The 21,820-nt window shown below is 32.7% G+C and overlaps 1 protein-coding gene across 12 annotated transcripts in view; it reads left to right on the forward strand.

Annotated features, from left to right (window-relative positions):
• Positions 1-21,820, forward strand: part of RFX3 (regulatory factor X3) — a 349,544-nt gene that overhangs the window by 114,093 nt on the left and 213,631 nt on the right. The window contains exon 1 of one of the 12 annotated variants that reach the window (XM_056805464.1): positions 7,332-7,461. The exons of the other annotated variants lie outside the window; for them this stretch is intronic. The gene's annotated coding sequence lies outside the window, so the exon portion shown is untranslated. Of the gene's footprint in view, positions 1-7,331; positions 7,462-21,820 lie in introns of those variants that run through there. 12 annotated transcript variants of the gene reach the window in all.

The raw sequence follows: 21,820 nt of genomic DNA on the forward strand, positions 1-21,820 counted from the left end.
CTGTTTATCAGGGCAATGTATATTAATATATACGTCTTGGGGCAGTTGCCAAGTTGGAGCATCCTTGACTCCAAATGAGTGGGACTGTTTATATACTTAGGTGACCAGAAAACTATATCATTGTTGTCCCATGGCCAGAGACTTCCAGAAAGTTTTGTTAAGGGAGTTTGCAATTTAAGCCTTGGCCCTTGGGCCAAATAATTCTTAGGAACAGTTTTGTTGTCTTTTAGCAAAAGACTAACCCAATCCATGTTGTAGGGATTGGGGAAAGGAGGGTGAGAATCCTGGTAGATAGTGTTCATAAGACATTCTCCAAGCACCTCTGGGCCTATAATATTAAAGTGGAAGTGTGATGTTTCTGTTGTCCTTGATGTATAAAATAGTTTATTGTTAAATTTATTGCATTTTCAAATGCCTTTAGAATAACTCCTTAGTTTAATATCTTACCACCTCAAAAAATACCGGTTTTGTCTAGGTGATATGATACTGCTCCTAGTCATTTGATAACTTTTAAAATAGAAAAACTCCCTCTACTATTTCCTCTTTTTGTTTCTCCAAGTATTACTTATGTACCATTTTTCTCTTTAGCTGCCACTTCATCTTTCTTATTGTTTTATTCATGGCAAGATTATTAAAATTAATATGATTCTACTTCAATATATTTACTTGTAGATTATTATATAAACATTTCTTTTTTCCAGAACTAATGATCAAACCAAATTTTGTTAATGGTTTAAACACTGATCTCAAGACAATTTATCCCCTACCACTTTGCCACTGTCACTACAGGAATATAAGGGGGTTATACAAGACTGGGGAACATTTAAATTTTTTTTTCATAGATTGCCAAGACCATAATAATGTAATCATCAAGTGGCTCACCTACTATTGGTGTGCTACTTCATGAATAGCTAAGCAGGCTCTTACAAAACACAGGTAGCCTGTTCCTAAGATGATACTTGAAGACCTGTTAGAGTTAATTAGCCAGTTCACTGGCTATGGCCTCTAAGAATACAGGGAACCTCTATACTACAGCACAGTGAGGCATCAGAGTTTGACTTTGGTAGAAGCGATTTTTGGAGATTATTTTCACACACAAAATCAGTCTTCCTTTTTTAATAAAGTAAAACAGCTAAGAAAAACCAAACAAAATATTTTCATCTGATAAAGTGTGTATCATTCTTCATCCAGTGTCCTACCTTTCTACTTAAAAGAAGGGATTGTATGTTCTCATCTCTTCTCTAGAGCCAAACACTATCAGTTTTAATTGTTCATCATTTGATTTCTTTTTAGTGCTTTATTCATTTACATTTTTGCATGTTTTTGTTCTCATAGATTTTTTTCTCCATGTCAGTTCATGCAAGTCTTCTCATGCTCCTCTGAATTAACTCATTCCTAATTTCTAAAAGCATAGTAATAGTACATTAAATTAATATACCACAGTTTGTTCAGTATAACAAGTAGGTACCCTTTATTTCCTTTCTTTCTTATTTTCCTTTTTTTTTCTAAAAAAAATACTGTTCGGGGTATTTTGTGCATATGAAATCAAGCTTTCTATCTTTGATCTACAGTACGGGGATTCCTGAGTCAAATGGTTTAGTATAGTGACCAAATCCTGCTATAGAATGAATGGACCAGTTTAAAGCTCCCTTCTCATAGCTCCTCCAACATTGATTATTTTTACTTTTTGCCACTTTTTCTAATTTGGTGTAGGTTTTAGTTTGTTTTCATTTTTCTTTCTCCTATTGATTTTGATTTGGGAAAATCTTTGATGTTTTTGGTTGGATTATTATTCTTTTAAAACCCCTTTTTGTTCTTGGCTTGCTGATCCAATGAGGAATGACTCTTGGTCACCTATATGTATATATGCACATATATACATATGAACATACATGTATATATACATGCATTTTACATATAAAGTATATATACATGGTGTGTGCAGGTGTGTGTGGGTATGTATGGGGGTGTATATTCTGTGAAGATTTTTTCCCTTATCTGACAGTTTATTTGTTGTTCATGCAAAAAGTCTTTTAATTTTATTTAGTCATAACTTTTTTATTTTCTGTTTTATGATCACTTTGATCCCTTGTTTATAGGGGATAAAAATTTTCCCCTCAGCCATAGTTTTGTGAAAAGTATGTTTTCTCTTTTTTAAATGATGTGACCTTTTATATTTAGGTCAAGTATCTAACTGTTGTTTATTGTTGTATATGGTGAAAGTTGCTCATCTAAAATAATTTTCTTTAAAACTCCTGTCTAGTTTTGCCTGCAATTTTTTTAAGCTTACATTCTGTCTTAGAACCAACACTACATAATGGTTCCAAGGCAGAAGAGCTGGAAGGGCCAAGTAATGGGGGTTAAGTGACTTGCCCAGGGTCACCTAGCTAGGAAGTATCTGAGACCAAATTTGAATCCAGCACTTCCAGCCCCTAGGCCTGGCTCTCAATCCATGGAGCCACCTAGCCACCCCCCAGCAATTTTTTTTTTTAACAGGGACTCCCCTGCCACCCTCAGGAGTTTATAGCCTGGAATTTATCTAACATTGGACTCATGAACAATCTTTCTTTTCTTAAAAAAATTTTTTTATAGTACTAATTAGTTTTGAGTGCTGGTAAGTTTCTTTAATTTATGTCATTATTTTAATAGCTTAGTTCAATCTGAACAATGAATGTACCATCAATTATTTAAGACATTTTATTTATGTAAAAAATTTTATAATTATATTTAAATTAGTCTTATAGTTGTCTTGGGAGGTTGATTCCCATATATACTTTTTTTTAAACCCTTACCTTCTGTCTTGGAATCAATGCTGTGTATTGGTTCTAAGGCAGAAGAGTGGTAAGGGCTAAGCAATGGGGGTCAAGTGACTTGCCCCAGAGTCACACTATCTGGGAAGTGCCTGAGGTCAGATTTGAACTCAGGACCTCTTGTCCCTGGACCTGGCTCTCAAGCCACTGAGCCACCCAGCTCCCTCCCCTCCCACACATACACACATATATACTTTTGAATAAAATTTTTCATTCTTTCATTTCCACCTGGTTTTGGTTAGAAATGCTGATAGCTTTTTTGAGAAATTTTTTATCTTATAATTTCACTGAACCCATTAATTTGTCTTACTACTACTACCTTTGCTTATTGTTTTGTGGTTTACAAATAAAAAGATTATATTCCTTCAAATAATAGATGGTTTTATATTTTCTTTGACAGTCTCTACTGGCATAAATTTCTTTCTATCCCATTTTTATCAATAGTATTTATAGTCTTAGACCTATGTCAAGTTGTCATAGGCAGACATTTACTTCTTTATTGGAAAAGCTTCTTGATAATTGTCATTGAAAGTAATGACATATTTTGTATTTAAATGCATAATTTTTCATATTAAAAAGTTCTTTTTTAGGTTATTTTTTATTAGCAAAATGAACATTGCATTTTCTAAAAGGCATTTTGTTCTCATAATCATGTAGTTGCTCTTTTTATTTTAATATGGTTATGCTAATTATTTTCCTAATGCTGAAACCATCATTTCATCCTTGCTGTAAATCCAGTTTGATCATAGTGAATGTTAAGATATTGCCTTAGTCTTTCTTGACAGGATTTTAAACAAAATGTTTACATTAATATTCAACTGGAAAAATTCAAATAATTTCACTTTCTCTGCTTTATCCCTCCTGACTTTTAGGTATTGAGACCATGTTTGTCTTATGAAAGGATTTTTCTTACATGTTTTCTTTCTCAGTTATTGCAAATGATTTTTGAAGCATAGGTATTAATCACTCTCACTGGGTTGGCATTACAGGAAGACAATTCTTTTGCTTCTTAATTGATTCTTTATATCCCACTCACCATTATAGTTCTTCCAAACCTTTTCTACTCTCCTCTGGCTTCCTATGGTATCTCTTCCCCCATTTTCAGCAAAGGAGCTTTACTGAGAAAATTAAGATCATATACTGATATTTTTATCTTCTCCTCCTAATCTCACAACCACTGACTTCATTCCCCACTATTTCCTTCTTCATTCTGGTATCTGGTGAAAAATGAGCCTTTTCACCATCCTTTTTCTTGATTTCTTCTCTCTACCTCATCTTATTTTCAGTCTTTTCACACACACTTTTCTCTCCAACATATCAACACCATTTAAACAAGCAACCCTTGCTAGCGTCTACTATCCCTGTTAGTTGACTTCATATGCCACTTTTCCATTCTCACTCAAACAATGAAAAAGCTATCAACACCTGGACCTCTGTTTATAATCTTCACATTCTCCTTTTTTTTTCAGTTACATATAGCAATTTTTGACAATCATTTTTTTTGACATTTTAGAATTCAAGTTTTCCCTACTCCCCCACCCCCATAGTGATGTAATAATCTGATATAGGTTAATATCTGTACTTTCATTTAATACATGTTTCCATATTGCTTATATAATTATGAAGTCACAAATCACACATATAATAGAAATTTCCTGAGGGAAATATAGTGGAAGATGGCATCCTTTGATCTGAACTCAGACTCCAAGAGTTCTTTCTTTGGCTTTGGATAGCATTTTCTTCATGAATCCCTTGGGAACTGCTTTGTTGATAATGGTTTAGTCTTTCACAGTTACTCATCGTTTGATATTGCTGTTAATATATGTAATGTTCTTCAAGTTGTGCTTATTTCATTTTGTATCAGGTCATGGAGGTCTTTCCAGGTTTTTCTGAAATTATCCTTGTTCCTTATAGTGCAATAGTATTACATAATAACCATATACCACAACTTGTTCATCCATTTCTCAAGTAATGGACAATCCCATAGTTTGCAATTCTTTGCCACTACAAAACGCACTGCTAAAAATATTTTGGTACAGATCCTTTTCCTTTATCTCTGATCTCTTTGGGATATAGACCCAGGATTTGCTGAATCAAAGGGTATGCATAGCTTTGGGTCCCTTTGAGCTTGATTCCATATTGTTCTCCAGAATGGTTGTATCAGTTCAGTTACACCAGCAGTGTCTTAGTGTCCCAATTTTCCTACATCCCTTCCAACTTTTATCATTTTACTTTTTGGTCATGATAATCAATCTGGTAGGTGTGAGATGGTATTGTTTTAATTTAAATTCCTCTTATCAATATTTCACACTCTTCTAAACCTCTGTAGTCTGACTTCAATTGAAACTATCTCCATAGTCATTAGTGATCAGCTCTAATAATCGTTATGCAGTTCTCATCCCTTTTAAGTTTTATACAGTATTTGGTACTGTTGATTACCTTCTTCTCCTTGATGCATTTTTTGGGGGGTTTCATGCCATTTCTTCCTTTTGCTTCTATTTCTACCTATCTTACCAGTTCTTCTTAATTTCCTTTGCTTAGCCACGCTCCATTTCACTGAGGCTCTATCCTTGTTCCTTCTCTTTTCTCTTTTCACTCTCTCATTTCGGGACCCAAGTAGCTTCAGTGATCATCTCTGCATAGAACTCTCCAAGTGTTTATACGTAGACCCAGTCTCTTTCCTGAACTCCAGTCACATATCACAATTACTTTTCAAACAGATTTGAACTGGCTATCCTGTAGGCATCTTAAACTCAATATATTCAAAATAGAATTCATTATCTTTTTCCCAGAATGTTGTCCCTCTTTCAAATTTCCCTATTATTGTTAAGGACATCAACATCCTTTCAATTACTCAAAATTACAATGTTGTTGTCATCATCGATTCCTCACTGTCATCTCATATATCAAGTCAGTTGCTAAATTGTATTGATTCCATCTCCATGACTTAGGATCTTTTTTTCCTCTGTCCCAGCTATCATTTTAGTTGAGGCCTTTATCACCTCTTACCACTCCTACTGCACTAAATGGTCTCTACTCTCTCTTCTCCACTCAACTGTCAGACTGATTTTCTAAAAGTAGAAGTTTAACCATGGCACTCTCTCAATAAACTCAATGACTTATCACCTCTAATATTAAATGTAAACTCCTCTATTTAGAATTCAAAGGTTTTCACATCCTGGCCTTTTATGCCATTTTATACATTATTTATTCCTTGTCATGCATTGTAATGTTCTTCTTAAAATTTACCTAGTAAAAATTATTCTCTTTCATGTACTTAATGGTATAAGCAAACTTTTCCCCTTACTACTTATTTCTCATATGCAACACTCCAATTCCATTCTCTATCCCTTTACATTTGCCATTACCCATTTCTGGAATCCCCCTCCTTACCCTCCAACCTCCTAGAGTCTTTGATTTCCTTCAAGACTCAGATCAAGCACTCGATGTCTATTGAGGAAGAATTTACTTGCCCCTTCTCCACCTCCAAGCAGGTAGTGCCTTCTCCAAAATTAATTTGCATTTAGTTTTTATCTATCTTCAATGTGTTCATCTTCTCTTCTCCATTGGAGTATAAGGTCCTTAAAAACAGAAACAACTTCATTTTTGTCTTTGTGACACCAGCATTTATCACAGTTACTAATATATAGTAGATTCTAATCAAAACTCATTAATGGATTAATAAATTTAAATATTTGATAGATTCACTAATGAATATATCCAAACTGGTATTATTAACTCCCTCCTCCCCGCCCCCTCTACATGAATACACAATGGCTGGTTAATTTTTTTCTTACTGAGATTGCATTAAGATCTGTTTATGTTGTTTTGTTACTTTGATTGTTTTTTAGCTAATTATTTATTCCCTTTAAATTCTTATATTTGCTGTCATAAAACTACATTCATTTTTAATTTAGTAATTTGATTTATCTGTCTCTTCGGTCAAAATATCTATGTGTTCATGGTACTTTTCATTCTTTTAAAAAAGTTTTGTTTATGGTGTTTTTATTTCTTTTTTATCAATTTCTCTTTTAATATTCTAATTTTCTTTTGTGTTTCTTTTGGCTTTATTTATTTGCCAATTTTCTAATTTAAAAATATTCTATGATAAACTAATTTATCTTTTTATATTTTGCTAATATATATATATATATATATTTTTCAAAGGTATAATTTTTCCTCTAAAGGTGTACTTTAGTTTCATCCATAAAATTTTGCTTTGCTATCTCATTGCTATCATTCTCTTTTAAATATTATTTTTACAGTTTGGTCTTTTACTCACCTTTTCTTCTAGAGGTTATTGCTTAGCTTTTTTTGTTTCAGTTCTCTGTACTAATAATTTTTATTGTATTATTGTCCAAATGTTTAATATTTATGGTTTTTATATTTATTTATAATTTCTCTATGATCTTAGCACATGGTCTGTTTTTGTAATGTATCTTGTGATGTTGAGAAATATGTCTATTCTTTCATCTTCCCATTCAGAAATCACCCTAAGTCTTTCAAATCTAACTTCTCCACTGAGAAGGCAGCATGGCATAGTTGATATTAAGCCAGCCTTGGAGTCAGGATGACCTGGGTTCAAGTACCACTTCTGACACATAGTGGCTTTGTGACCCTGGGCAAGCCACTTAAACTCTCTGTGATCCAGGTAATTTTCTAATACATTAAGTTGCAGAACAGTTGCTGATGTGTATTAGAAAAGGGAGTTTCTTCACTGAGGAGCTCCCCATAATAATGAAATAACAGCTTTGGGATTCCCCCACATATAAAATTTTAACTTTTCCAAGTCTTCCGTTGTGTAGTTTCTTTTTTGTTTAGAATTCTTTTCGATTTATGTAGTTATCAGAGAATAGCAGAGTCTTCTCCATTGTGTGATTTTATAAAGGTTATTTGCAAATGGTTAGCTTTTCTTTAAAGATTTTAAATACTTTGCAATTTGGCATATTTATCTAACAGTGGTTTTGCTTTGTTGAGTCTAGTGACTTTAACTTACTTCTCAATTTATTAGTATTGACCTTTTCAATTTTTATTTTTTCTGTTTTAGATTGCATGGATGCAACTTGTACTTTTTTTTTACATCACAAAACACATAGTAAATTTTATTCCAGCCTCTCATTTTGATTTGGTATATGCCGGTTTTTAGATACGTTTCTTGCATGAAACAAAATTTTCAAGTTTATTTTCTTTTTTCTTTCTGCTATTTTCTTTCATTTTATTGAGTTTCATCTTAGTACTTAAGGCTGTATTCATTTAGTTTTCATTTTCTTCCATTTCTTTCTTTTGTAATGATTTCCTTCCTTGCTCTTTTAAGTGAACACTTTGGCCTTCGGATTAGTATTAAACTGTAGTCTTATCTTACATGAGAAACATGAGATAATTTATGATTTTCTTAAGTATTTGTAGTTATTTACTTTTCTCATGATTCTCGTTCAGAGTTTTTTGGTGTCTTATTTAAGTTGTTTCAGAAAAATAACTCAAACATGCCTAAATTTTGTTGAAGGTCTGTATTTTTCACTGGCAATTAGTTTCAGCTTTACCAAATAAGTTATTGTGGAATGCATCGTTCACTTTTATTGGCTTTTTGGAATATACTTTTATGTGATTTCAGGGTGATATGACTTAGCCTGAACTATTCAAAACAGCTTTGATGACTAAACACGTTTTCTTAGATACTCACAAAATTTGATTGTCATTGAAGTTCTGAAATTGAATCAGTGTGCACTGGAGTTTCAAGCTTGGGCAGGGTTTTTCTCTCTTAATGATCTAGATTCTATTAATCAATTAATTATATTCTCTCTTCAAAACTTCTGAACAATTTTCTTTAATTTCCTATAGTATAATGTTTAGACTTTATAATTCATCATTCCTGGGGAGTGAGGTAGGGCAGTATAGAGAATTATAGTCCCTAAGTCATTTCTATACCACCTGTCTGTCTTGAAGGGCAATTCTTTCAATCAACATTGTATTCATGTGTTCTTTCAAAGCTGTTTTTTGTTTTCCTTCTGCCAGATTTTCATCACTTTCCATATTTTTTTAGTTCTAATGTACAGTTCCATTTTTTCCAGAACTTCTATTCTTTGTGGAGAAATGTGCTAAAATGTGTTTTAAGTTGCTTACTCTGTTTCTTATTTATTTCTTCTTTGAGATCTCTTATTTCTGACCCATACGCCATGAAGTATTTCTTTTAATGTGTTATTCTTCTTTTAGAACATTCTGAAATATTTTGCTGTTACATCATCACATCATCCATTGGAAATCTGCAGAATTCATTTTCTTATTCTCTTTTTGGGGGGACTTATGATTCCCTTTCTTTTATTGCATAATATATATTCATTTTATTATGGCCCTCTCTGGAATGCTGTTTTTGTTGGGGGGATTTTCTTTCCTTAAGAACCTCATTTTTTATTTATTTGTATTGGAGCTAGATTATAATGAAACCTTCTCTTTTGACTTTTTTTGTATATCATCCTTTTTCTTCTATTTCTCTTATTCTTTTTTTCCCTTGGTCCCCAACCTGTTTCACAGAAATATTGTTATATGTTTCTCCTTCACAGTTCCCTGAGGCAAGGTGGATCTCTGACTAGACTTTTAAAAGCTTTTTACACTTGGAGACACTAGTTTGTACTGCTGGTCATGGGATTTCCTCAGTCTGCTCTAGATAATTATTATTATCAACTCTAACTGAAAGATTTGAATATTAACTTCAATGATCTATGCTGTCTTTGGAATTAGTATTCATACTTCTTATGGAGCTTATAATCTTCATATATGTCTTAGTAGATATTTTTCTTCACTTACTGTGACCAAAAAACATTCATTACCCAACGAGTAAGAAGACTTAAGTATGCAAAGTATGTAATACCTACAAAATTTTCAGGCATGTTAAAAGTTATATACATATACTCATGTACCATTTTCTACAATTATGCCTTTTTTGCCATTGGAAGGAAGCAATTAAATAGTGCCTAAACTTTTTTGTACATTTTGTAATTATGAATAAATATTAATCACTATAAAATATTTAAACTAACCAAATTGAAAACACATATGGTATCATGTATCTTAAGGATAATTTAATTTACCTAGTATTCCTTTCCTCTGAATCAAGAATTATATATTGAAGAGAGAGAGACTTAAACACCAAGAATGTGCATTCATTTTTCATCACTTCATTTTTTAATTACATGTTAAATGCCAATGTCATCATAACAATTCTTTTGCCCATCATATATTTCAAATATAGGAAATCATATAAATGACATTGATGTACTCTGGCAACAGATATTTTAATAAAACAAGAACTAAGAAATATTGATTATAAATATTAGATTTTACTAAATTCCTTTGTTCCTTGCTTCTCTCTTGACTTATAGGTAATAAGAGATATCTTCTAAAAAATAAAAAAACAAGTTGGTTCTTTCTCTCCATTTATATTTTATTAAGCTTGAAATGTATATAAATACACAACTTAGTGCTAAAAAAATTGAACTCAGGAGTTGAATTTGGAAAAATAAAATCTTGAGTTTTGAGAGAGAAGAATTTTGGAATTCTATTTATGTACAATATGCCAACTTTTTCACACATCTTGTCCTCTAGGCAGAAGGTGTAATTTTTCCAGGTTCTTCACTCATTATTCAAGTTCATACTCCCACGTTGAGGTGAGCATGCAAACAATTATAGAGGTTTTTTACATGTGAATTTACTCACTACCGAGTATAGTCTTTATTTGCTCCAAATAGCTTGATGTAGATTTTAGAGGAATGTCTTTGTTAGTTTAAGCTCATGATTTAGAAGCTGTCATGCTTCATTTACCTGTTTAGGAAAGAAGGGAAGAAGAGGCTGAAGAACACTTCAGAGATTTTGTGTCTAATGTTTTTTGTACACTGTTTGTGCAGGTTTTTTAAATTCTCTCTGAATTCTATTTCACTGTAATTATAAAAGTTTCCTGCTTATGCCTCTTGGTGGCATAGAGGTGGTTCTAAGTTCTGAAGGGTTATTCCAGTACAATATTAGCTTTGTTAGGTTCACCTGAAAGACTTCAGATACGGTCCTTGTAACATAATGAATCTGTACACTTAAATTCAAGAACCAGTCTCAGAATAAGGAAGGCCATCACCACTAAGCTGGCCACTCAGTGGTAAAACTGGCTATTATAACCCTGAAATGAAGTCATATAAATAATGGTCCTTTTTCCTGCTCATCCCCCTCTACTTTCAAAGTGATGATAGTAGAATAATTAAAAGAATGTTAGAAGGTACTCTAATCATACATTTTAGGCTTTCTATAAAGAACTCTATTTTAAATAAGAGATCTTTGTCCAGATGAATAAATTAACATGTCATTGGAACAACTCAACTATATCAATATTGCTATCCTCATGTTAAATGAAAATAGGAAATAAATTGCACCTAATTGAAAGATTAGCTCATAAGCTTTCTTTGGAGAGAGAGAGAGAGAGAGAGAGAGAGAGAGAGAGAGAGAGAGAGAGAGAGAGAGAGAGAGAGAGAGAGAGAGAGAGAGAGATGGTTTCATCACACACAAAAGTAGCAGGATATACCATTTCATGGGATATTTATTTATCACCTTATGTACTGAGTGTATTGACCACAAGAAAAAAAAGGACACGCTGAAGAGAATTGGATCTTATGTATATTGATTCTACAAACCAAATTGATATATATTTTGATACTTATTGACTTCCGTGCAAAGATGAACACAAGGGAGGACGGCAAAATGTTATGTCAGAAGATATGGCTTAGATTTGATCCTAAAATCATAAACTTAGAACTGAAAAGGATCATCAGTGCCTTGAAGAAGAGATCAAATTCAATCCCTTCATTTTAAGGATGAAGGACTTAAGCCAAGAAAGATTAAGTTTCTTATCCAAGATTACATAACTAATAAATATCTGAGGTGGGATTTGAACTCAGGTCTGCATGACTTCAAATCTTCCCACTATCTAGCACTACCTTTCCCATATCTGGCACTCTATCCAAATCAACTTGATGCCACTATGAAAAAAAGCCAAATGCTTATAGATTATTCAGAAAACTCATTCACTTATATTCCGAATAATGTCTCCAAGAATAGCGTGTCAAAAGTGGCTAGAACCAAACAACATCACATGAAATAAAACTGACAGTATTATACAAAAAATAACTGGTTACTGATATAGTAATCATCACATTTAGCATTTTGCATGCATTTAGTTCACTGACTAGTTAAAGCAAACATGAAAATCATCAACTTGAAAAAAGTATAAAAAGTGAAAAGAAAATACTGTTGACTGCAAGGTGATTGATTCAAATGACTTTTTGGCTAAAAATGGGAAATAGAAAAGGACAAACATATTAACCTAGATTAATACCATTTCTGGTATACATCTAACCAGTGAAAGTGGTCATAATAAATGGAATGAGAGGGAAAGAGAGTATGACAGAAATTACCTAACATTTAATTTTCTTGCTGGCAGAGAGATGAAATAACTTAAGACAACTCCATTTTTGGAATATAAACAAATTCATATTACACCACAAAGTAGTATGCTAGAAGATCATAAGGAATATTGTGTCATAAAATAACAAAGAGCAATAAAAGCATAAATGAGTACAGAGAGTTTGATGTAAGACAACTGAGCCATATTATCTCTACAATATTCTTGGGGAAATTCACAAGAGAGTAAGAAATTAATTGAAAATGGAAATGATTTTCCAATGTTACTACAATTATCGATATTCATTTTTATTGACAATAGAATGACCAAACTTGGACCCTAATATCTTGTTGATTGATAAGTTATATGAAGAAACAAACTTGTAGAAACTAGTAAAGAATTGTGGTTGGACCATAACAAGTATAGGTCTAGGAGTTTCATATTGGAATATGAAACAATATTAAAAGCAATGAAGAATTGTTTTACAAGCTATCTAAGAGAAGTTAAGGTACCAAAAGATTAAAAAAAGAATTAAAATAACCTAAAGAGAAAATTGAAGAAACATTATAAATTAGCAACTTCATTTCTAATTTATCATTGTAAAATATCAGAACAATCTGCATATATATACATATATATATATATCAAATGTCTTTGGTCAAAATATAGAAAGTAGAAAGCAGTTTCTCAAAGCCAATTCTCTTTAGGCCATATCTTGGCAGTCATACAAATTACTCAAAAACTTAGAGTATAAAATCCTACTTTGCATATAGTTCATTGTAAAGAAAATTTAATAAATCAACCACTATTAAGTGCATACTGTATGCCAGGCACAATGTTAAGCATAGAGTATACCAAGATAAAAATTAAATGGGTCTTGCAGTCAAGGAGTCAACATTCTAATGGGGAAAACAACACATATATATAAACTCATTCAGAATATATTAATATATTCTAAATCAATACAAGCTAGTTTGGGAAGGGAAGACATACATTTCAGGAAATCAGGAAAAAAGTTTATGTAGAGGTGATATTTGAACTGAGTCTTGAAAGAAATTGGGCATTTGTAAAGATAGCAGAAAGGAGGGTGAGCTTTCCGGGCTTTGGACAATCAGTGCAAAGGATTGAGATGGAGACAGGAAATGGAATATATAGGAACAACAAAATGTGTGGAATAGAGTAATATGTGGGATAATGTATAAGAAGATTGAAGAGGAAAGTATTGTACCATGAAGAACATGAAATACTAGGAGGAAGAATTTATAGTTGATCCTATAGGCCCATGTTGGCGAAGACATGGCACACGTGCCCAGGTGTGCTGGTTCAATGACCTTCAGGTTATTGTTGAACCAGATATAAAACAAGGAAATGTATGCTCCCCTAATATCATACCCCACAAAGTCCAAACTAAGAGAGTTCCTTAGTTCATAGTGAGGTCCTCAAATGCTCCTGTTTGAATATTGCATTGTATTAAATTCAATATTATAGTATTATGATGTTAAATTCAATATTGCGTTATAATGAGATCTGTGATTGCTTAAAAGAGATTAACCCAACAGTACAGAGTTAGTCTCTCAAATCAGATATGTGTAAAGCAAATAACCACTGAGTAAATAAATGTATGTGCCTTTCTCATATTGTCCAGATTATGACATAAGAGCATAGATTTGGAGCTAGAGGGGACTTTAAAGTCTTAAAGACTTACAATTTTTCATTATACATGTGAAGAACCTAAGGCCCAGATTAGCCAAGTTGACTTGCCCAAGGTCATGCTGTAGGAAGTAGCATAATTGGTATTTGAATGGAAGTCTTAAGACTCCAAATACAGTGGTTTTTTCCACTATGACATTTTGCCTCTTCCCCTAATGTATTTGTGTAGTTTTCCATTGATTTTATATATCAGTACTGTTGTAACCCATGACCCATCCATGCCTTCTCATCCCTACCCTACCTTATTCACCTAAAGATTTCATTCACACACAATATTTAGAGGTTTTAAAGGAAATTTCTAAATATTACAGTTTAGATATGTCAGAATGGATCTCAGTATAGAGACTAGGAGTGATACATAGATAGAATAATTGTCTGAATAGTGAGGACATGCAAGCAAAAGACTCACAGAAGCCCATAATATTATATGGAAAATTCTCAAATAATCTATGAACTTTTTTCTCACATATACATTGTTATGACCCAAATCAGTCATTATAATATTGTGGATAGTCCTAGTGGTGTCCATGAGCCTTATTTTCCTAAGTCTCTACTCCTTTCACTGTTCTTCAAGTCACAAGTCACAATTCTCCAAAAGTTAACTGAGCTCAGGAATTTTTTCCCCCCAGAAGGTCTGATAACCCTTCAACTTTAAGGATATATAAGTAAAAATGGACAGGAATCACATAATATGGAAAGATGTCAGTGAGTTGTCTACATCAGTGGTCTTTAAACTAGAGTTTGCAAGTCAAATCCCAGCCTTCTGCCTGTTTTTGTAGGGCCAAAGAGCAATGAAGGTTTTTTGTTTTTTTTTTTACATTTTTAAAACCAATAAAACTTTATGTTATTGTTTTTATACCAATGGAAGGAATGCCATCATCAGTAAGATCATCAATCCACAAAGTACACATGTCTTAAAACACATGTAAATGAAATGTATAATTTGAAGAAATTTTCAGTGATGTCATTCATTTACAAAGAATAAAAAGGTAGTTCCTCTCCCCATCCACAAAAGAAACAGTTCAACAAAACTAGTCTACCATCCTAATCATATTAGTCTATGTAAAATCCTTCAGTATTCCCAAACAAGAATCAGAATCCCTGCTCTAGGTTTTTTTTTTTTTAATTTCATATAATTACTTTCACTACTATTAATTTTGTCTCTTTTCCGAAGGGAGGAAGGTGAACTTTTTTATCTCTTTTCCTGAGCCAAACTTGGTAGTTATCATTAGAAAACCTTCAGTTATGCATTATTGTTCTTTTCTTTTATACTCATTTATTTTGTTTTCTTGGATATTCTTATTTCATTCTGAGTCAGCCCTTATACCTTCCTTTATTTCTGAATTCTTGAAATTCATTGTTTTTAAGAAATAATAATTCTGTGATGTACCACAATTTGGTCAGCCAAATCAGAGCATCTACTTTGTTTTCAGGTCTCTGCTACTATAGGAAGTTCTCTTTGGCTACATATTAATCTTTCTGTTTTTGACCTGGTAGGGACATTTTAGTTTGTTTCTCTCCTGTTATTTTTAGGCATAAACTTAAATTGCTGTATAGAATTCAGAGCTCAGCTGATAATATGTTATTGTGTCTTTTTTTATTCAGCTCTTCTAACATTTGACTTCTTTCCTATGGTTATTAATAGGTTAAATTTTTTTTTTGAAAACCTTTTATTAAATTCTTTGACTATTTGTCTATGGGGCAAATGGTTCTGAAATTGTCAGCTTGAAATAACTGACATTTTTTAGCATTTATTTGAAAAATACAAAGTGGTGTTCCACTAATACTGTTTATTACCATTAAGTTTTGTAATATTTTGTTTATGAATTCTTAAAAAGTAATGCAAATATTTTAAATTTTAACTATCAGTATGATCCTTATTCCTTATATCAACAATAAAATAATAATAGGCTAAATAAGGGTCATTGAAATTACTTTGTTAAACATAATGAAATGTATCCTAATGTTTTAATGAAGAAAGTTGGCAGATATTTTTATTTTGGGCAATCATCTTGTTATGGAAGTATGATACTATATGTTAATAGAGAAGATAAAACATCAATGAAAAGAAATTTTGTAGAAATTTCTGCAGTCTCTAATTTCCGTACTCATATTAGGACAAATAGCCTACAAAATATTTTTCAGGGAATGCTCAAATTTTCATTCTCTTTGATTCTTTCTCTCTCATATAGATAGATAGATAGATAGATAGATATAGACATAGAGATTTCCATGTATATATAATGTTATGATGATATATATAACATGAGAATCTGAGGTATATATGTATGTACATATATATATATATATATATATATTCTGTCACAATGGAAGGAACATTGGATTTGAAATCAGAAGACATGTGTTCAAATTCTGGCTTTGCCTTATGCTAGGTGCATGACCTTGGACAAGCCACTTATACTTTCTGTTTTTATTTTCTTATCTGTATAATAGAAATAATGATGTTAGGCAGAATTGTTATAGAAGACAAATGGGCTAATGTATATAAGGAGTTCTGTCACCATAAAGTCCTGCTTAAATATGAACAATTATCATAATCTCACTTATAATACATGGAGTTGGAGAAAACATACTGCCTTATTTAGTTATGTAATAACTAAATTAAACTCTTGTCCTTAATTTCCATAGTTTGTTAATAATTACTTTTGAATAAGAGAAGGCAGACAGAGAGAAAAAGTGTATTCTCACTAGCCATGTGGGTGCTTTCACATGGCTCCCTCAGCCACATTCCTTTCACTCTGCACCTGAGAGAACAGAGACTGCCCACTTCCTGGAACCCCTTCTTTTATTCCTTCCCTTTTACCCCTGGATCAATATCCCCATCCTTCCCGGCTCAGGGGCCTCAGTCATTGCCCTGTGACCCACCCTCAGTGGCATGATGCAGGTGGGACCCCAATATGTGATCTTGGGAAAGGGCTCCCCTCACACAGTTAATTATTTTTGAAGGCATATAAGTTAAATATTATTCAATAAGAAAACTTCTTAGGTACTAACTTTGCTTGCTAAATGGAACTACTCTAGCTACATAAGATTCGAAGTAGTTACTTCAGTCTTTTGATCTTTTTGTAATTCATTGATCAATGTATTTACCTCAAAAGAAATAACATTTCTTTTTGCACTTATTTTAAGCATGAATGAGCCATATGAGCTAATAAGTCATTTTGTATTAAAACATTCAAAAAGCCCTAGAGTAACAAAAATAAAATTATAAGTTGAACAAATGACTGAGTCACAAGAATTCTCTCTTTGTGGAAACAGAATTTATGATGTCAGTACAGCACCAAATAACTAACAGAAACTACAAAAGGCTAATATTTATATATGGAGCTCAAACTTATACTGATCAGATTATGAAAATGGTAGAAAAAATCCAATCCATTAAGTTAGAGTATAAAAATGAAGGCTTTACTAAATAACTAAGAAGACATGATCTATAAATAAATGTAGGCCTTAAAATACATGGAAGAACTCAATAAGCTATACTGGAACCAGACTTTTTATCAGAGTACATACTTGTTCACAATTGCTAAGATAGTAACACTGACCTAGAAAAAAACAAAACAAAAAAAACAACCTTTTTCTATAGATGTTTACTAAATATTCATTATCTCTAAGCTACATGAAACTAAAAGCTTTCAAAATATGGAGACCTAGTAGAGGAGAGCACAGTCATGTGGGATAAAGATGTGGCATTGCATTCCTTGTTCATTCTGCTATTGGAGTTGTATTGAGGATGTTTCCATTGAGCCTGTTGGAAAGAAACTTAGACCCCAAATATTTTTATTCAACTGCAAAATCCAGTTATTTCCATACAATACCCTGCAGCACATTAAATAAAAAAAGAATAATAACAGGATATCAGCTTACTCATTACTGGTTTTATCTGAACTCCAATTGAAAAAGATGAGTGAGATAATAATAGCTGCCATATAATGGAACTTTGAAGTTGGGAAAAGTGTTTTTAAATATATTAGGTCATTTGATACAATAACCTTGTATGCTAGGTCCTACAGGTATTACTTTCATCATTTTATAGGTGAGAGATTTGAGACTTAGAGGCAGGGATATTCTAGTAAATGTTTACCAAATTTTTACTGGCTTTCAAGAAAAGGAAAAAATATATGTTTGACACAATATAAAGTTTAATGTGTTATCATTCTCCCTATTATTTTCTTAAGTTAGTTAAGTTCTGCAGTCACCAGAACAATAAATCAAGCCCTTGATGTGTACCATTTAAGAGTTTCTGAGGTCTAAATGTTAACACTGAAAATTTAATAATTAGCACAAGCTAACTGGAGCTGGCTCCAGCGTAGCCCAGTAACAAAACTAAAAAGTGTCTGAAGCAGTATTAAAATCTGAGTGTTTTTGGCTTCCCGTTAAGTGCATAATATAATAAAAATGAATTTCTAAAAGCAGAACTTTAAGAACTGTATTGTAACATTCATAATATCTCTAGTACAGATGTTCAGTATTCAGTTGTTTTAGTCATACAACATTTCATAATCCCATTTGGGTAGTTCTTGGCAAAGATAGTGTAGTGGTTTGCCATTTTCTTTTCCAGCCCATTTTATAGATGAGGAAATGGAGGGAAACAGTGTTAAGTGTCTTGCCTAGGATCCCATTGCTAATAGGTACCTTCAGCTAGATTTGAACTCAGGAAGATGAAGCTTCCTGACTCCAGGCCCAGCATTCTATCCAATGGGCCACCCAGTTTCCTCCTAGCAAAAATATTTTGTTACACACACACACACACACACATACACACATTCTCTCTCTCTCTCTTTCTCTTTCTCTCTCTCTCTCTCTCTCTCTCTCTCTCTCTCTCTCTCTCTCTCTCTCTCTCTCTCTCTCTCTCTCTCTCTCTCTCTCTCTCTCTCTCTCTCTCTCTCTCTCTCTCTCTCTCTCTCTCTCTCTCTCTCTCTCTCTCTCTCTCTCCAAAACTTGATTCAAGTAACTTCTACAGGATCTTGATACTAAAATAGTACTATTTTCAACTATCAGTTTGTTGAAGGGTTTTTTTTTCTATTTCTTTGAAAACATTTAAAACAAGGAAATCCAACAATTATCCTGTCTTTGAGTTCACACCCTGCTATGGTGCATATGACCCAGAATGTTTTTGTCTTTTAGACCAAAGATATTTGAAAATAACAATATTAATGATCAAGGTTTTTTTTTTAAATTTTATTCAGTTAGATGATTTAGAATATTTTCCCATGATTACAAGACTCATGTTCTTTCCCTCCACTCCCTCTACCCCCCCTCCCTTATCTTAAATGCAATTCCACTGGGTTTAACATGTGTCATTGATCAAGACCTATTTCCATATTATTAATATTTGCACTAGGGTGATCTTTTAGAGTCTAATTCCCCAGTCATATCCCCACTGACCCATGTGAAAATGATCAAATTTCATAGGATGATGAAGACAATTATTAGAACATGAAAAAAATAACTGATAGAAGGCTCATCACCTTTCCTACCTAGAAAAAGTAGTGAACTCACTTTAGTTGTTTGAGTGATCCAGTTTCACCTGTATTAATATTTAAAATATACATTTATTCCTTTATTTTTCACAGATTCCTCTTACCTCAAACAATCTGCCATTCAGTGTTGAGGAAGCCTTTTAAGGAAAGTGATGGAGGAGTGTGAGGTTTAGAAATGACTTGTGAATTTGGCTTAGGTGAAAATGTCACCCTGAGTCTATAAACAATACTTTGCCTATATTTTAAAATATTTTTTGTATTTTTTTTGACATAGAAGAATGAACCTATTGTTCAAAATTAGTACAATATCTTTCATGTTACTTGTGTAAAGTAGCTGCAAAGGAAATAAAATTTTATGCCAGTTATGTTTGGAGGTATTAAAAAATCTGTCTTTACCTTGTTGTAATAACGTTTGATATTGAAGAAATATTGCTTCTGTGTAAATTAGTTATGAAGAACTTGTGATCTACAGAAAATGCAAGCATGAATCTGATGACTAATCAGAAAGAAAAGCAATATAGTTGGCTCAGGATTTACAGCCATTCCTTTGAAAACTATTTAAAGTTCATTTAAAAAGGAAAAATGAGCATAACATGATATACAGAGGTAATTGCAGAAATGTTTTAACATGGATAAATAGTACAAGTTGTGGAAAGCTTGTAAACCTGCCATATAAAACTGATTATAGCTACAAGCATCTCATGCTGCCTGACAATGAAAAGTGCACCTTATAAAGGCTGTGTTTTTTTTACACACCATTACATTGAAAAGATTTCCATCTTATACCCCCAAATCATACTTATTTGCTGCAAGTAAAAATTCAGAAATTCCCCTCTGTTTATTTTAGTGGCAAATTACTGTTATGTTGGATTTTGCTTTCCTTTCCATTCCCCCCCACTCCAAAGCAAACAAGGAATTGGGTTTTTTGTTCCTTTATTTCTTTGTAAACAGTTAGGCAGTATGCACATTACTGGTTACCCACAGAGATGATGCAGTAATAAAACACTCAGTTTGACACACCCAGCTATTTATATTGACTGACAAATAACTGTACCATACCTGTTCCATCTGTACAAAATATCAACTCTTTTAAAAATAGATTAGAGAATTAGTTGCATGTTATATATGTATGTAATTAAACATGTATATATTATATGCATATGTTATATAATATGCATATAAAACACATATATTCATATTCATATGTGATATTCTAAGAGATGATTAAACTACCTGCAGGATATGTAGTTGAGTCTAGTCGGTTTCTCAAATACAGGTATTATTTAACATCTTCTAAGCTTCCATAAATTTTATCTGATTCATCTGTATGAGAAAAATCTTGGAAATCTTCTAGAGATTCTTCAATTATAGTTAGAATTCCTCATTTATTTAATATTTTATATTCTGTTAGTAGTGTGTCTCTGCTCCTTAACACTGTATAGACTATTGTATAAAGCTGTGAGCCCCTATAAAGCAGGTCTGCTTCTTTACTCAGTTTCCTTTTCCATATACTCCCTTATGAACCAGCTCCAACTTTAGATAGTTAGGGAATAATGGCATAGAAAAATCACCTGGGAAAAGAACTTGTTTGTTTCCCTACAGCAGAGTTAGGAAAAATAGAAAGGAGTGAGAAGGGGGAAGGGTACTGTGATGTTACTGGAACCATGAAAGTTCACTGTTAGTTTTAAGTGGCAAAGTCTTGCATCTTGACACAGTCTTTGAGAAGTTGAATATCTGTTAGAGCCATCTTGGTGAGTGGTAACAGAAGGCAATTCAGAGACCATGAACATTTGAGGTAGAGGGGGAGAACTACAGGTGGAATCAGCCTTAGGAGAGATTTGGAAAGGAAAAGAAGATAAATAGGATATTGTAGCTGTTTGAAAGATTGGAATGTTAAGGGAAGGAGGATCCCCCTTGCTGCTCAGCCTCCCACCCAAGGACTGGGTGGCACAGAAGAAAGAAACCTATTACGTGACAATTCCATGAATATAAAATGCTAAAAATACTGATGATGATCTTTTTAAACTGGTACTGGATACCTTACTGTAAGTGCTTCCAATTGAAAGGAACTGAAAATTGTTATTAACCACATGAGCAGCACAAATAAGGACTGTTAAATAAGCAATTAAGAGAAGTCAAGGAAAGGTCCTTTAAAACTTGACAGTAAGCAAGTTTTTGAAGGGAGCATTTGTGGCATCTAAAGGATATCACAAATTGAATTTAAATGTAGGATCTAGCTCTCTTTTTCATGTGGCAATCTCAAAGGGAATAACTTTTTAAAAAATATTTTACCATAATATTTATACTTAGTGAGCAGTTTCAGATATCAGAAAATGATAATTTTTTTACTTAGTCTGATT

This window comes from Monodelphis domestica, chromosome 7, assembly GCF_027887165.1.
Source record: "Monodelphis domestica isolate mMonDom1 chromosome 7, mMonDom1.pri, whole genome shotgun sequence".
In the NCBI taxonomy this organism is placed as follows: domain Eukaryota; kingdom Metazoa; phylum Chordata; class Mammalia; order Didelphimorphia; family Didelphidae; genus Monodelphis; species Monodelphis domestica.